We start from the raw sequence: 16,975 nt of genomic DNA on the forward strand, positions 1-16,975 counted from the left end.
GTCTTGAAAAATTCCTTTGTTTACATACTGGCTTTTTTGGATGGGCTTTGGTGTTTGCTGGGTAAGCTTTTGAGAGGGAAAATTGGTTACTGATTGGGAGGAACTTGGTTTTGTGACTGTTTGGGATGTCCCAGCAGCAATATGAGAGAATGGGACAATTGATGTGGTTTGAGAGGAGCTTGTTATCTGTTTTGGAGGCGGAATCTTGGCATATGCAGTCTTGGATTTGACTCTTGTGAGGGGGTTGTCATCTTTGGGAGGCATGATCTGAATGAGATTTATAACCTTGGGGCCCTGTAGGAATTCTCGGGTGAGAAAAATCAGAAATTGAATTTAGCTCTCCTTTTATATACTCAATTTCAAAATCAAAACTGGATAAAAGAGCTTGCCATCTTGGGAAAATTTGTTTTGAAGCAATATTTTGGACATCATTTTTTAAAACTTGTTTTGCAACACCACAATCTACTCGGACTAAAAACTTCTTATTTAGCAAATCTCCTTGAAATTTTTGGATGCATAAGACCACTAACAAAATTTCCTTTTTGATGGTACTATCGTTTTTTTGTGCATTGTTCCATAATCCAGACGTGTATTGAACCAATTTTTCTTTTCCTTGGTCCACTTATTTGAGGATTCCTCCAAACCCAAGGTCTAAAGCATCCGTTTCAACAATCTTGGGGAGTTCCGGGTTTGCTAGGGTTAGGCATGGAATTTCTTTGACCAATTTTTTTATATCCTGGACGGCTTTTGTTTGTGCCTCAGCCCATGTAGGGGTTTTCTTCTTGAGCCTTTGGTATAAGGGTTCACAAATTTTGCTTATTGAAGGGAGGAAGTCTCTAACATAATTCAAACTTCCTAGGAACCTTTGCAACTGTCTCTTTTCTAGGATTTGGTCAGGAAACTTTTCTGCAAAGATAATAGTTCTTTCGATGGGGATGATAGTCCCTTGGTAGATATAATGTCCTAAAAATCTTATCTTATTTTGGAATAAATCCATTTTTTTCTTTGAGAGGACAAGTCCATTTGTTTTGACAACTTGATAAAAGCTTCTTAAGTGTTTGAAATGTTGGTCTACTGATTCGGAGAAAATTAAGACATCGTCTATATAAACTATGGCATAATGGCCATAAGGGTTAAAGATGTCGTTCATGATATTCTGGAACTCACTTGGTGCATTTTTAATCCGAAGGGCATTACATTCCATTCGTAATGTCCAAATGGAGTAGTGAAGACTGTTTTGTAGCGATCTTCTTCATGAACTTGAACTTGCCAGAATCCAGATTTCTTATCGAATTTTGAGAATATTTTAGCTTGATGTATTTTTTGGAGCAGATCTTTTTTATTGGGAATTGGATACCTGATCCATTGGAGCACTTCATTTAGGGGTTTGTAATTGATTACCAACCGAGGGGATCCTCTTTCTATCTCAGAATTTTTGTTTACATAGAAAGCGGCGCAACTCCAAGGGGACCGGCTTTTCCTAATTAATTTTTTATCTAAAAGGTCTTGAATTTCTTTCTTACAGGTTTCTTGAAGTTCTTGGCTCATCTGGATTGGTCTTGCTTTAGTAGGGATGTTTTTCTCAGAGAATTCTTTTTCATAAGGAAGTTTGACTATGTGTCTTTTTCTGTGCCAAAAGGCATCGGGAAATTTGGAGCAAAGATTAGTCTCAAATTGGATTCTTATTTGGGTTTGAATATCCTTCTTTTGTAGTATCTCAACAGTTATATGCATGATTTCTCTTTTTAAGTGGTTTAGGTGTTTCTCTTTTGATTTTATTCTGTTTATGGCTGGTTCTTTTGTTATAGCTAAGGCCTTAAGATTTTTTATGTGTTCCCTATCAGAAGGTTCTAAGAAGTCAAAACTTATTTTTTGTCATCCTATTTTTGTAATTAATCCTTGATTTGTTACTTTGAAGGGTTTTATTAATTCTATAAAGGGTTGTCCTAATATTACTTGGCAATCTAGATTCTTGACTATGATAAAGGATTGTTTAAAACATATTCCTTGGTTACAAATGTGAACTTCTGGTATTTTGTATTGGACATCAAGGTAGGCTCCACTAGCGGTGGTTAACCTCTGTCCAGTCCTTTCAAAGTATTGGGTAGGAACAAGCCCTTCTTGGATACAGTTTAGCTGTGCCCCTGAATCAATCAAGGCTTCAGATGTGAATTTGTATGATGAGGCTATTGTTAGACTGATCTTGATAAACCATTTTTGGGGGGGAAATGCTTACTACAAAATTCTGTTTTGTTTGCTCGGTTTCTTTTTCTGGGTTTTCAGTTTGTTTGGACTTTCCTTTAAGCCTTATCAATTCTTCTTTCACTTCTTTTATTTCTCTTTTTAGTTCTTGTGTTGTTACTTCTAGATTTGTGATCCTAGTTTTTTCGGATTTTTCCGTAGATTTTTTGTTCTCAAATCTTTTGAAGACTTGGTTAATATCATAAGGCTTTTGTCGTTCTTTGTTTTCTTCTAAGGCTTGTTTAGCTTCTTCTAAACATTGTTTCCTAACTTGGATATCTGCTATTTGTTCTATTGCATCAAAAAAGGATTGTCTCATCATATTGATGCTTTTGGTTGTTGAACTATCCCCAGAGGAGGAATAGGTTCTTATAGCAGAGGTAACACAGTTTCACGCCACGGCCTCAGGTTCAGAGTTAGTTTCATCACTGGACTCACTTTCTTGGTTAATTTGGTTTACTTCATAATAAATTTCACCAAAATCTTCTATGTCTGAGTCAGACTCAGCAAATATCTTAAAGATTTGTTCTTGAGTTTCATGGTCTAAGTTTAGAAGGCTTACCTTTTTAGCAGCCTTGCAATATTTTGCAATGTGGCCTGATTTTCCACAATTATAGCATTTCCTTTTATTAGAGTTTGTGGGTTGCTCTTGTTTTGTGTTTTCTTGGGTCTTTTTGGGATGGAATCTTTTCTTTTTAGTATACCTAGGTGTAGTATAGTATTTTTCTGGACTTGTTTCTTTAGAGTGTCTTTTGTTTTTAGACTTGAAATGTTTTTTTATGTTTTTTGTTTGAAGGGGGTTTTGGAATTGGGAATCCGTATTGTTCACAGAATCCTCCTAATTCTTTGTAGGATTTGTTTTCCTTTTTCATTTGTTTTGCTAATCTTAGGTCGGTACATAAGGCTATGCCTTCTTGATGAATGGTATTGATTAGGTCTCCGTAGGTAAGATTCTCATAGGGAATTTCACCATTATTTTCTTTCCTTAGTCTTTGTTTTATTTTTTCTGAGAAAATGTTTGGTAGTCCGGTGATAAACTTTTCTTTCCGAAAGGGAGAATTAGCGTCTTCCCTAGTTAGAACTTTGGTCATGAATATATCTTTATACCATTTGAAGTCATGTAACTTCCTACATCTGAGGTTTGTTAATTGTTCCGAAGATCTATCTTTTAGCTTAGAGGGGTCTCCTAGGAAATATTTAGTAATACTAAAGATGAGGGTATTGACTGCATCTTCAACAATATTACCATTTTCTAAGATTACTGTTCCATCTTCAGTGGTTTGGACCGCGGTTAAGATCTCGGTTTTTTGTCCAATGGTCAAGACATAGTCCCACCATCCTTTTAATTGGCCAGTAAATCCTGAAATCAGGTGATCAGCCACAGCTTGGCCAGAGGTTTCTTTAATTCGGTAGGCATTGGCCACCATAGTCATTTCTTGTAACTTGTTTATTATGTGGTATTTAGACATACCATCTATGTTCCATTCATAGATGACTCCACTTTGGTAAGAAGCTTGGGAATAAATTCCTCGATTTTCCATTTGTAAATCAGGGAAGGTTGGTTTTGGGTAGGACCTTGAAAGTTTTCTTCTATTACATTTATAGTGTTTGGTGTATTATTGGTTTCTTGGAGATTTATGACTCCTATTGTTCTTCCAATCTCTGAGAGTTGGGATTGGCTTTGGGATTCCTTTTGAGGTGTTTCTGGGATGACTAGGGAGCTTAATCGTTGTTCGATTTCCCTTAAGGCATCAACTTTGTTTAGAGCTTTCATGTTTCTTTTATTCATGTTATGAGGAGTAAACATGGGTTTTTTTTTTGAAGAACTGGGGACTTCTTTGGTGGTCCTAGTACTTTGGGTGAGGGGATCTATTTTTGGTTGTACTAGAGTTTCAATCCTAGATAATTGGTTTCCTATCGTTAAGAGATGTTGGTTTGTATAGTTTGTTAGGCCAATGAGTTTCTTTTCGCCTTCAGTGGCTCCGCTTGTTGCTCTAAATGGGGTAGCAGGGATTTCTGCTCCGTTAATGGTTAATTTGAGATTGGCAAGTGGAGGGTGGATAGACTCAATAATATCATTGGAGTCAGTCTTCCAAGAGGTAGTGGATTTCTGATTTGTATTTAGACTCATAAAGGGGTGGTCTATTTCATGGTGTTTGGCATACATTTCCAAATAAGTGAAGAATACTATGTTAATTTTTTCGCTGGTCATTACACTATACCAGTGTTCTCTAATTTTGCTTCGTTGGTTTTCTGTAGTGGCTTCAAAAAACCAGTCTCGTTTATCTTTGTTTTTTGGAGAGTCAAAGTCTTCTCTTAATAAGGGTTTATTTATTTGGAAGTCTTCTTCGCAAAGAATGACTCTTATTCGGCCATCTTGAGTAGGAGCTGCCATCTGGGAATATGATGGTGACCTAGGGGGTGTTGGAGTTGAGTCAGATCCTTGGGTTTCAGCTTTGTAATCTTGATACATTCCATGTAGAACGTTTCCATGTTGCCTAAGGTTGGTAAGGCTACTATTTTCTGATTGGTAGGCCGTGTGGCAACTATAGTTTGAGGGTGTACCGGAGAATGAAGCTCTGGCAGGTTGTTCTTTGGATTTCTTTAACAAGGATCCTACATGTTCTTTTCCCTTTTGGGTGCCTTGCGTCCTATTGAACTTGATTGAAACTTCTCCATCAATGGTCTGGGTGATGTATTCGACTTCTCTATTATCTATTTGTGGGATAGGAATTTGGCATTGAAGTTTCCATTCTTCAGGGAATGAGATTTCATCCCATTTTGAAATTCTAGGGAGAATAGTCCTGGCGTGAGCGAAGTCTGTTTCTATGAACCTGGTTTGGCCTTTTACAGATTTCCTTAAGGCTCTTGGACAAGAAATCTTTTTCATAGCTTTGTACTGGATTCTATGGACAACGGCTATGGGTATTGATCCTGGCTTCATATTGTAGCCATGGGAGATTGATCTTGAGGGCATCTAAGATGTTTTCATCCTTTAGGGGCAGACTTATGTCAGGGTAACAGTTAAAATGGACTGGCCCATAACACATACTTGTTTCGATGGCTCCTATGAGGGAATCATCAAATTTGAGGAATCTATTGAGCATGGATCAGATACCAAAGATTCATAGATTTTGAAGACTCTGTTTTAGGAATGCTAGAAACCAGTCTTTGCAAAGGACCAGTCTATTTCAACTGTTACCCTGATATCAATCTCCCTCTTAGTGATGCCAACTTACTTGATGCCTTAAAGGTTAACATTAACACAAGTGGTTATAAAATGAAGAAGGGATCTATTCCCATTGCAATAGTTCACCGCATCCAGTATAAAGCCATGAAGACCATAAGATCCAGAGCCCTTAAGAGAACCACTAAAGGCTAGACTACATTTATAGAAACTGACTTCATTCATTCTCGAACCATCCCACCAAAAACCATCAGTTGGAAAGATGTCAAATTTCCACCCAAATGGTATCTTCAGTGTCCATGTCCTGAACGACCCATTGAACCTCATTCTGAAGTCGAGTCCATAAGCCAAAGCCATGATGGAACTGTTACAATCACTTTCCAACGAAATAAAGAAAAGACAAACATTGAGGAATTTGAAAACCTCAGCCAAGTACTTAGCCGAGCTTCAACATCCAATGCGTCTACCTCCACCCTAGCAAGTTTACATCTTGAAAACCAACGTTTACAAGAACAGCTAAGAACTTTCAAACTACTAGGGTTATAGACACACAGTAATATTGCCCAAGGTTTTTACGAAGAAAGATCTCGACCTCCTTCTCCTATTGATAATCCATCCTCACCAACATAGACGGAAATGCAACATGACTTGAAAATTAATGTTATTTCTTTAGAAGACTTCGAAATAGACAAACCAAAACTCCGGCAAGATTTCCTTCTCCCCAATAACAAAGAAAAAAGAGATTGGTTTTTTAGTTATTTCTCTGATGAACAGCAACAACAGGTTAAAAATCTTTGGTATGAAAAAATGAATACTATTAAAACCAATATTATGTTTTTCACCTATCTAGACATTTACACAAGTAATAGAAATATTAGTTATCCTTTTACAAACATTAGTGTAAACAAAAAGGTCTTCCGTACTTACACTACGGCAGAAGATAAGACCATTGAATCAATCCACCCTCCAACTTTAAACATAAAACTGAAGGTCAATAATGGTGAAATTCTTGCAACACCTTTCCGGTCTATTGAAGGAGTAAATGATGGATCAAAAAAGGTTATTGAACAAGTCAATTATATAAACCAATATTTACAAACTATAGGAAACCAGCTTGTCTGAATAGAAAACCTTGTCCAGAAAGATTTACATACTGAGTCCCCATCTGATACGAATAAAAACTCCTCAACAACTACACTGTTCAAACCTTTTACCATATCAAATAAAAGTCTAAAACATCTCAACACCATGGAAGGAAAAAATTTCTTGGACCAAGTTTCCACTAGATTATCTTCTTTGGTTATCCCTGACATGCCCCAAAAGGAATCACAGGGCAGCACTGTTGCTACCATACAACAGCAATCTTCCTCTGAAACTTCCAGTGATGATGAGGAACAAGTTAATGCCATAACCAGCTCCTACATGTCCCCAAACTACTATCCCAGACCTACTTACCCAGATCTCCAACTCAAAAATAGAAAAGATTTCTCCCAAGCAAATTATCAAAGCGGCATCATCTATGAATGGAACAAAGATGGAATGTCTGATTACAATTTAGCCAATAAACTTCAAGAAATGACCATGGTCAGCAATGCCCATCGTATCAAAGAGATACCTGACCAAGCCATTGCAGAAATACTTATTTCTGGATTTTCTGGTCAACTCAAGGGATGGTGGGATAATGTTCTTAGCCCAGCAGAAAAAGAATCAATATTAAAGGCAATATAAATTACTGAAACAGGCCTTCCCATTATAGTCAATAATCAACCAATAGGAGATGCTGTTAATACCCTTATTTTCAGTATCACTAAGTATTTCCTAGGAGATCCTATCAGACTCAAGGATAGATCCTCCGAACAATTATCAAATCTCAAATGTAAAAAACTCCATGATTTCAAATGGTATAAAGACACGTTTATGACGAAAGTCCTAACCAGAGAAGATGCAAATCTTCTATGTTGGAAAGAAAAATTTATCACAGGACTTCCCAGTCTGTTTTCTGAAAAATTAAAACAAAAATTAAGGGACGAAAACAACGGCAATATTCCTTATCAAGACCTTACATATGGAGACCTTATAAGTCTAGTTCACAAAGAAGGACTAGCCTTGTGTACAGACATCAGACTCAGAAAACAAATCAGAAAAGAAACTAAATCTTACAAAAAAGAGCTAGGAGGATTTTGTGAACAATTTGGGCTTACATCCAAAGAAACCTCATATAAAAGGCATAAAACCCATCGCCATATTAGAAAATCTAGACAAAAATTTTACAATAGGGAGCAAACGCCAAAAAAAGAATCCAAAAAACTATGGCAATTTTCTAAAAAATTATTCCAAAAACCAAAACCCACTCAAAAGCCTGGATGTTACAATTGTGGTAAACTAGGACACATTGCCAAATACTGCAGGCTTGCCAAAAAGATAAATTCTCTAATAATGCCTGATGATACTAAAATCCAACTTTTAGCTAACTTAGCAGAAATCAAATCTGACTCAGAAACTGAGTCTGAAGACAATGAAATTAATCAAGTAGAATCAGACAATGAAGAACAAATTAATCAAGTAGGCGAGGAATATTTTGTGATGATTGTAACGAATCTGAAGAATCCAAATCCATTAACATGATACACACAAGTCTAGGAATGAAGAATTTTGACAAACCCGAAGAATTTCTTAATTTTGTTGATCAAATTAAAGATAAGAATACTAAAAAATTATATCTTCAACATACCCAAGAACTAATGCAGCAATTATCAACAACACACACACAAACTAAAGCCACTTCTTACGATACCAAACAAATTTATAAAAGATTTGGAAAACCTCCCATTGCTTCACAAACTTCAGATCATACACGGATCACAAACCTTGAAGCAACCACTAATGATCTTAAAACTGAAATTAAAAATATTAAAGCCGATATAGCACAACTGAAGAAAACCCAACAATCCATTCCTGCACAAGAGGAAGAAGAACCACAAGCAAACAAAGAAGCAGAATTTATTGATATCATCAACAAAGTTTCATGTCAACAGTGGTATGTAAACATAACACTTGTAATATCTTCTTCCCACAAAATAAACACTGTGGCACTAATAGATTCAGGAGCCCAATTAAACTGTATACAAGAAGGATTAGTCCCGACACAATATTTTGAAAAATCAACACAAAAACTAACAACACAAAAACTTTCTGATGTTCACATCTGTAACCAAGGAACCTGTCTTAAACAAGTCTTTATTTTAGTAAAAGATTTAAATACTGAAGTAATCTTAGGACAACCATTCCTCGAACTCATTAAACCTTTTACAATAACCAACCAAGGCATTTCAACCCAAATCTTAGGAAGACAAGTTGATTTTGAATTCTTAGAACCAGCCCAAACAAAACAAATTGACCTTCTCAAATTTGTTGCTCTTTCTACACAATCAACTGTTAATTTAATCAATAGCAAACAAAAGCATCTTAATTACCTAAAACAAGAAGTAGCGCATAGATATGTTGCACAAAAACTCTGCGACAAAACCATACAAAAAACAAATATCTAATATCAAAGAACGATTTGAAAAAGACCTTTGTTCTGAATTTCCTGATGCTTTTTGGTACCGACATAAACATATTGTTAGGTTACCTTATGAACTAGGATTCCTTGAGAAAAACATTCCTACCAAAGCTAGGCCTATTCAAATGAACCAAGAACTTCAAGAAACGTGTAAAAGAGAGATACAAGACCTCCTTGACAAAAAATTAATTAGCAAAAGCAAGTCTCCTTGGAGTTGTGCAGCCTTTTATGTTAATAAAAATGCTGAAGTTGAAAGAGGAACACCCAGGTTAGTCATCAATTATAAACCTCTTAATGATGCCTTACAATGGATCCGATACCCTATACCTAACAAAAAAGACCTACTCCAAAAACTTTACCAGTCCACCATATTTTCCAAATTTGATATGAAGTCTGGTTTCTGGCAAGTCCAAATCCACAAAGACGATCGATACAAAACAGCTTTTACTACACCATTTGGCCATTATGAATGGAATGTCATGCCATTCGGCCTCACAAATGCCCCCAGTGAATTCCAAAATATTATGAATGACATTTTAAATCCGTTTGGCAATTTTATAATTGTCTACATTGATGATGTCCTAATATTTTCCACATCCCTTGAACAACACTTCAAACATTTAAAGAGTTTCTTCCACACTATGAAAATTAGTGGCTTAGTACTCTCTCAGAAGAAAATGGAATTATTTCAAACAAAGATCCGCTTTCTAGGACACTATATCTACCAGGGCAGAATTATCCCAATTGAAAGATCAATTGCTTTTGCAGATAAATTCCCTGATCAAATTCTTGACAAAAAACAACTTCAAAGATTTTTAGGAAGTCTCAACTATGTACGAGATTTCATCCCCTAAATCAGTCATATCTATAAAAACTTATACTACCGACTTAAGAAAAAAACTCCTCCTTGAACTACTGACCAAACTACAGCCATTCAAAATATCAAAAAACTTGTCAAAGAAATCCCCTGTCTCCTTCTTATTGATCCTACCTTATTCAAAATAGTCGAAACTGATGCCTCAGAATTAGGCTGTGGGGGTATACTTAAGCAAGTCCAGGATGATAAAGAACAACTTGTCCAGTACACTTCCGGGTTATGGAACCAAGCTCAACAAAATTACAGTACTATTAAAAAGGAAGTCCAAAAATTTCAAGGAGATTTATTAAATAAAAAATTTCTTGTTCGAGTTGATTGTAGTGCAGCAAAACAAGTTTTAAAAAATGATGTTCAAAACATTGCTTCCAAACAGATTTTTGCACGTTGGCAAGCATTCTTATCCAGTTTTGATTTTGACATAACTTATATAAAAGGAGATATGAATTCCATTCCTGTTTCCCTCACTCGTGAATTCCTGCAGGGCCCAAAAACCATTTCTTTCATTATGGCTCCAAAGGAGCCTCCTAAACCCACAGTCAAATCCAAAGATACCTATGCAAAGTCTACCCTTTCTATCCAAATGATAAAAATCTCTCCTTCCAAACAAGTCACCCCAAATATCCCTTTTAGTCAAATTGTAGCAACCAGTTCTACCCAACTAGTCCCACCTACCAGGTCCTCACAATCAATTACTCGACCAAGTTCTTCCACTACAGTTTCTAAACCTGCCCCCTCCCAAACTATTCTCCGGAGCCAATATGTCCAAAAATCCTTTTACCAAGATCTTTTTACCCTTGATGAACAATTCACCAAAGGATGCAAATCTCGTCTTGAAGTTGCTCAAAGAGTATTCTACCAAGGATGGCATTTTTATTCCCCAAATAACACCAAAACCCAAGAGTTCGATGAATTTATCCTAGTTGATACGGACTCTGTTCGTATAAAACAAAACTTTGATAAAAATGATCCCCATTTAGTCTCCCATACTTCAGTAACAATCCTCCAAATCCTTAGCCCAAAAGATTGGGGTACTCACCCTCTCACTACAAAAAGATTCTCACAAAATTACCAACCCCAAGACTATCACTATTTTGACTACATGGATGCTTGGCACCATGCATTCTTCTACCAAAATTGTAAGAACCAACATTCTTGGTTCTTTTGTTCTGACTACAGATTTTCTAGTCCAATTCCCCATTTGTTCCCCAGATGGTGGGCTGCCTTTGGCCCAATTCTTGATATCCTACCAGATCCAGTTTTTGAAGCTTTTCATATTTTTGGCCAACATACCGAACAGATCCTGAACAACCAGACCTCCTCCGTTTCTTTATCCAATGCCGCCTAGCATGGATCATGTATTGGGAGTATGCTAGGCTGAAACTCCTGAATGGTCTATCCCTATACTTATCAGAGGTTTTAAAATGAAATGGTGGGACAAATGTGACATCAGCAAGTGTTCCAAAGAGGCTCTTTTTAAAGCCTTAACCACAATCAAACCTAAATCCCAAGATACTCTGTCCATCAAATCTTGCGACAGTAAACGCCTTCAACTTAAAGCCAAACAAGCTGAAATTGAGGCCCAGCTTGCAGCTTTGGACACAGAAGAAGAGGATGAGGATGATGCAAGATCCAGTATTGGGTCCATTACACCTCACCTCCATGAAGGCCAATTTGCTCAAGATCCAGATGAAGGGCTAGAATTTATTAGCCAACAATTTTCTTCCTCTTCCGCAAGATCCACTAGAAGATCCATGGGCCAAATGGGCCAAACATCCAAGAAGGCTCTTGAGAAGCCCAAGGGCTAGTTTCCAAGCCCTAATGTTGGAAAATCGTCAGCCATGACGACAACAAACAAATGGCTCAGCACTTGACACGCGGCTGATTTCTAAAGACGTGTCTCAGCCACTATCTCTGATCATAGATAGCCAAGCCACCACTGGGCCCATTCTAATACAGTGATCACTCTAAACCAAACCAATGAGGAAAACAGTGTTTTTACACGTGGAATGCCTTGGTACAGTTTTTTAAGAATATTCTCCAAGATCCACGGCTCAAATCTTCACCAACACATTAATGAATAGTAAAAAAAGTCAAATTTACTGTAGCACTCTAGTCCAAAATTACTTTCGGTGCCTTTGCCTCGAAAGTCAAAAGTTTCCGTCTATTCTTTCGGCGTGTAGGCTCCACTGGCCTCCGAAGTTAAAAGCAGCCGACAAGCCCATATGCTCTCTGTCCCAGATTCCTTCCAGATAAGATTTCTTTTTCAATGGAAAAGCAGCAAGTTCTCTATAAAAAGACCACTTCGTCTCAAAAGAAAGGGAGGAGAATTCGAGAGACAACAATAGTGTAGATCGATCTCTGCAACTCATCTCTTTCGAAGACTTCATCAACAATAAGAACTAAGTAGTTCTTCAAGATTTTTCATTTTTTTTTATTGTAATCTTCCGAAGGAGAGTCTCCGACGGTTGAACATGAAGTAGAACATAAAATTGTTCATCAAGCTTGTCTCTTAAGCTTGCATCCAACAGTACCAGTAAGTAAACCTTTTTCAAGTTCTTTGTTTGTATCAAGCTTTCAAGTTTTCATTTCCAGTTTCCCAGTCCTTTATTCTCTGTATGTATCAAGTTCTCTTTGTTTCATGTTTGTAATTCAAGATCTCCTTTAATATAATATATCAAAATTTTCATATCTACTTGGCCGGCTCAGCCGCCTGTTCAAATCACCGCAGAAGACTACCTGCAAAATGGTAGATCCCTTAGGGTTACCCCCTCTGAGTATGAAAAAGGATCCATCTCTGGATCATCAGCACCTGCTTCGCACACAAGACACTTTTACAATATTTCATTCCTGTATAATTTTATTGAGCATCCTGGTTAACCTACTAGTATCAGAGCCAAGTCCTATTCCGCCGGCGACTGTTTATTAGTACTATTCCTCTTTTTCCGTCCTCTTTTTACCGTCCTCCGGGAGTTGCGTTGGGAGTTTTAGTTGCTTTCTAGATATATATATATATATATATATATATATATATATATATAGCCGCAAGCATACGGGTCAATCGTAGCTACGGGTCGAACACAAGGAGATATATGCCACCCTATTTTACTCACTTTAAAGTAATGCAAAGTGAACCAAATTAAAGTGTTAAATTAAACTAATTAAACTAACAGATCCTAACTCACAAGCATCTAATGAATTAAATTGGCCTGAATTAAATTGGCGTCCTAACACATATCCATCTAACCTATCAAACTAACGCGGATTGGAAGGGATAAATTGCAGCTACACACCACAACCACATAAAAAAAATAAAAGAAGAAGAAGAGAGAATGAGATAGAAGAGAGGGAGAATGAGTTTAAGAGTTTAGAGAGTAAAAACCTGAATGCTTGAACAAACCTTGTATGGCTACCTCTTCTAAATCTCCAAGTCTTGTCATCAACTTAGGAACTTAGACTAGAAAGCTTGAAACTAAACTAGAATTATTACAACCATATTGAAGACATAAAATTAAAGCATGAATAAAAAACATTACAACCATGGAATTGAAAGCATGAAATCAAACTAGAACTTAGAAAGCCAAAAACTAGAAGAAGAGAAGAAGAAATTTTACTAATTAATTGAACTAAAAACTGAATTAAAACTAAACTAAAACTAACTTAAAAACTGAACTAGAACTAACTTGTTACAACCCAAAGGGCAAGGGGTATTTATAGGGGTATTTATAGGAGAAGAGAGAAGAGGGAAGTGGTAGGAGAAATATTCCCTAAGAAAAGAGAATATTCTCTTCTCCTTCCTCCTTTACAATGCCTTGGATCCTAAGAAAAAGAAAAAAATAGAAACTAAGAGAGATAAAAATCCTAGCTACATAAACCTTCTATTTCTAGAAAAGTAACTTTCTAGTTCTAGCTTGTGCTTCCTTTTCTTTGTAGATATCTTCTCCAAGCAATGAGATCAAGGCATCTTTGACCTTGCAACCTTCCATAGATGAGAGAATATCTTTCAAAAGAAATCTATCCCAAGTAGAATTCCAAAAGTGCCCTTGGAAAGTTGGAGGAGAGAGAGAGCAAGGGTGATGACTAGGATTTTCCACTCACAATTAATGAAATGTCAAATCTGTCATTCAAAAAACGTGGAGCATGGGGTGCTTATATAGGCCTCACTATTGCATTCCTTGCGAAAAATCACCCAAAATAGACCCAAATTTCGTCGTCCAATTTGGAGTTCGGGAGCCCAAGATATCTCAAGTTGAAGTTGGACTGCTCCAGAGCCTTCCAAATGGAATCTTTCGGCTAACAGGAAAGATAGTTTCTGATAATTGCGATAAGGCCCTTAGAATCCGAACTTTCGCTTTACTTTATCCCTGACCAATTTTTTATAATTACAAACAAACCCCTACAGACCATTTTCGCACGTCGTTACGGAAACGGCCGTAACTTCTTCGTTTCAACTCGGAATCAAGTGTCGTTTGAACCGTTGCAAAGCTGACTCGATGGGCTATCCATACTATTAACACCTCAAAATTATGCTAAGGGGGCCCACTATAATTACGTTCAAATTTGACTAATTAGCGTGATTCTTTCAGTGCTCAATCCAAACTTGATTTTCTCGACTCCTGGGTGTTTCCGGCTACTGCCAAACACCACTAAATAGCTTAAAAATGGATCCTTAGCATCATTTGCTCCATTTTCACAAGAATTCACCTAAAACCTGAAAAGCACAAGAAAGCACCTAAAACCATCGATGCTATGAGTGGTTTACCTGAAGGTGAGTAGTGTTAAGAAAATATGAGGAGATCCCTTAATCTTGATGCGTGCTTGTTACTTGAATTGATGTGGGGTGATAAAATTCAAGTGTGGGGGAACCTTTGGCTCCTTGATCTTTAGTTGAGTACTTTTTGGGATTATGTGCACTGTCCCACTTATGCCATGATTAAAATTTGCAACATTCATTTACAATTGAATTTTGGGTGTACATTCACTGCAAACACCCACGAGACACAACTCGTCCACTAGGGGTAACCTACGGGTTCAAAGGCTTGTTGCACATGCTAAGTGCAACCGTGATTCCTACGAAAGTGAGTTAGGATTTTCTGCATTCTAGGTTAGTTTCTTTTTGTTTACTTGAGGACAAGTAACGTTCTAAGTGTGGGGGAATCTGATGAACACATTTATGTGTGAAATCTTAGGGCATAAAGCATACATTTTACCACATTGGACATACTTCGGTGCTTTCTTGTGCTTTTCAGGTTTTAGGTGAATTCTTGTGAAAATGGAGTAAATGATGCTAAGGATCCATTTTTAAGCTATTTAGTGGTGTTTGGCAGTAGCCGGAAACACCTAGGAGTCGAGAAAATCAAGTTTGGATTGAGCACTGAAAGAATCACGCCAATTAGTCAAATTTGAACGTGATTACAGTGGGCCCCCTTAGCATAATTTTGAGGTGTTAATAGTATGGTTGCGTAGCCTATCAAGTCAGCTTCGCAACGGTTCAAACGACACTTAATTCCGAGTTGAAACAAAGAAGTAACGACGTGCGAAAATGGTCTGCAGGGGTTTGTTTGTAATTATCAAAAATTGGCCAGGGATAAAGTAAAGCGAAAGTTCGGATTCTAGGGGCCTTATCGCAATTATCAGAAACTATCTTTCCTGTTAGCCGAAAGATTCCATTTGGAAGGCTCTGGAGCAGTCCAACTTCAACTTGAGATATCTTGGGCTCCCGAACTCCAAATTGGACGACGAAATTTGGGTCTATTTTGGGTGATTTTTCGCAAGGAATGCAATAGTGAGGCCTATATAAGCACCCCATGCTCCACGTTTTTTGAATGACAGATTTGACATTTCATTAATTGTGAGTGGGAAATCCTAGTCATCACCCTTGCTCTCTCTCTCCTCCAACTTTCCAAGGGCACTTTTGGAATTCTACTTGGGATAGATTTCTTTTGAAAGATATTCTCTCATCTATGGAAGGTTGAAAGGTCAAAGATGCCTTGATCTCATTGCTTGGAGAAGATATCTACAAAGAAAAGGAAGCACAAGCTAGAACTAAAAAGTTACTTTTCTAGAAATAGAAGGTTTATGTAGCTAGGATTTTTATCTCTCTTAGTTTCTATTTTTTTCTTTTTCTTAGGATCCAAGGCATTGTAAAGGAGGAAGGAGAAGAGAATATTCTCTTTTCTTAGGGAATATTTCTCCTACCACTTCCCTCTTCTATCTTCTCCTATAAATACCCCTTGCCCTTTGGGTTGTAACAAGTTAGTTCTAGTTCAGTTTTTAAGTTAGTTTTAATTAAGTTTTTAGTTCAATTAATTAGTGAAATTTCTTCTTCTCTTCTTCTAGTTTTTGGCTTTCTAAGTTCTAGTTTGATTTCATGCTTTCAATTCCATGGTTGTAATGCTTTTGATTCATGCTTTAATTTTATGTCTTCAATATGGTTGTAATAATTCTAGTTTAGTTTCAAGCTTTCTAGTCTAAGTTCCTAAGTTGATGACAAGACTTGGAGATTTAGAAGAGGAAGCCATGCAAGGTTTGTTTAAGCATCTAGGTTTTTACTCTATAAACTCTTAAACTCATTCTCCCTCTCTTCTATCTCATTCTCTCTTCTTCTTCTCATTCTCCTTCTTCTTCTTTTATTTTTTTTATGTGGTTGTGGTGTGTGGCTGCAATTTATCCCTTCCAATCCGTGTTAGTTTGATAGGTTAGATGGATATGTGTTAGGACGCCAATTTAATTCGTTAGATACTTGTGAGTTAGGATCCGTTTGTTTAATTAGTTTAATTTAACACTTTAATTTGATTCACTTTGCATTACTTTAAAGTGAGTAAAATAGGGTGGCGTACATCTCCTCGTGTTCGACCCGTAGCTACGATTGACCCGTACGCTTGCTGTTATATATATCATAGTTGTCACGGCGTCACGGCGATCCAAGTCGGTGGAGGGGTGTCACGTCGATATATCGACATGTCGCCGCCATGGTGAGCATGTCGACCATGTTTTATTTTTTATTTTCTCTATTTTTAATGTCATTTAGTATGATATAATATATATCCTATAACATCAAAATCAACATGAAAGTGTACTACTAATATACTATGGTTTAATTCATGAAAGT

The 16,975-nt window shown here is 37.0% G+C and overlaps 1 long non-coding RNA gene across 1 annotated transcript in view; it reads left to right on the forward strand.

The window, feature by feature from the left end:
* LOC122640789 overlaps positions 1-16,170 on the forward strand; it is a 28,358-nt gene extending 12,188 nt beyond the window's left edge. The window contains exons 3-4 of the long non-coding RNA XR_006329751.1: positions 11,281-11,296; positions 16,158-16,170. This is a non-coding gene — a long non-coding RNA (uncharacterized LOC122640789). The remainder of the gene's footprint in view (positions 1-11,280; positions 11,297-16,157) is intronic.
* Positions 16,171-16,975: the final 805 nt, after the last annotated feature.

This window comes from Telopea speciosissima, chromosome 9 (genome assembly GCF_018873765.1).
Source record: "Telopea speciosissima isolate NSW1024214 ecotype Mountain lineage chromosome 9, Tspe_v1, whole genome shotgun sequence".
NCBI lineage: Eukaryota > Viridiplantae > Streptophyta > Magnoliopsida > Proteales > Proteaceae > Telopea > Telopea speciosissima.